The sequence below is a fragment of the Anneissia japonica genome, unplaced genomic scaffold (genome assembly GCF_011630105.1).
Source record: "Anneissia japonica isolate Jap-2015-1 unplaced genomic scaffold, ASM1163010v1 scaffold287977_len69666_cov148, whole genome shotgun sequence".
NCBI lineage: Eukaryota > Metazoa > Echinodermata > Crinoidea > Comatulida > Comatulidae > Anneissia > Anneissia japonica.
Genome location: NW_022700955.1, coordinates 65392 through 66841, shown reverse-complemented (window position 1 = coordinate 66841; position 1450 = coordinate 65392).

The following is a 1450-nucleotide window of genomic DNA, read 5'->3' as shown; positions in this document are numbered from 1 at the left end:
ATATGAGAGTTTCCTGTGTTAAAAACATGATTTACTATACTATACCTCTTTATAAAACATAACTTGTACTTTGTAATAAGAGAAATATGTATATTATCGCTACTTGGAACAGTAACAAAACGAAAGTCCTATGCTACTGCACTGTAATGCATTGGCCTATTTTAATACACTACTAAGATAAATCTTTTCTTTTTCAAACTTGATTTCAGAGGTCAAAACAATTTTTCATTTTTTTTTTCAATCATATAGTGGTGTAGACTGGTCTTTTAAGAACATTTTCCTGGAAACATTTTTTTTGGATACGACGCCCCGTTATAGAGTTATGATTTTTTAAACAACATGATGTCAGAAAATCAGCCCAAAAGCTTATCTTATTTCTGTTGGTTACGCACCGCTGCAGAGATCCCAAGTCTCCCGAAAATGCGCGGGTTCTCCCGATTTTTGAGGCCGTCTCCCGCCCTCCCGATTTTTATTAATATCTCCCGATTTTTTTAAATATCCCGAAAATTTTACGAAAAATGTGATTTCCACGATGTCATAAAGCAATGAAACAAAATTTCTTATCTTAAGCCAATATACTATGGCGCTCGCTCAGCCATAAAATGTCATAAACAAGGCCAGGGAGTTGTTATTTAAGTTGTTTATCAAAATAACAACTCCAGGGCAAGGCTGACCTAGAATCCGTGGTGTTTATCGTCCATGTTACGATCTTTTGCATCCAGTGCCGACCGCGATTTTTTTTCCGTACGAAACATTTGCATGAAACTTCACTCGGACCATCTCGGATTGACTCGACTAAGTTCGATACGAGGAACAAGAGCAGACACTTCGCAATGTCGTGACGCTCGAGTTTTACTATCATTGCTCTTTCTATGTTTACCTCGGTAGGCCCATGATATCTTACGCATCTTACGGATTTATGGAATGTACGCGTGTAACTAACTCTGACCTTCTTGGATGTTTATTAAATGTTAGTATAATATCTACAACAACAACAGATAGTACCCCTTTTTATAAAATGTTGATAGGTACAGTAATACCAGAGGCTAGAGAGAAAGAGGATAAACTATGGGCCTAACTACAGGCTAAGTTAAGTCCTACCTAGTATGCCTAGGGTCCTATGCTGACACCAACAGTCACGCTTTACATACAGACGTTGATTGAAATTTTGGGGGGAAAATGAAAAAAAAATTAAAGCATGTAATAAAAAATAGAGTGCATAAGAGAAATATTATTAAATAAATAAAATATACCATTCGTCGGCGTTATTGAACTTGACCAAACTATCCTTGTAATGTAATTAATGTTAAATAATAAATAATAATAATAATAACAATTTCAGCATTAATTACCTTGACCTAAGCCTTGTAATGAAGAACCATACTATACTAGGCCTATAATTAATAACTAGCCCAGGGGGAATATCTTTTGTGTTATTTCCCTTAACGTC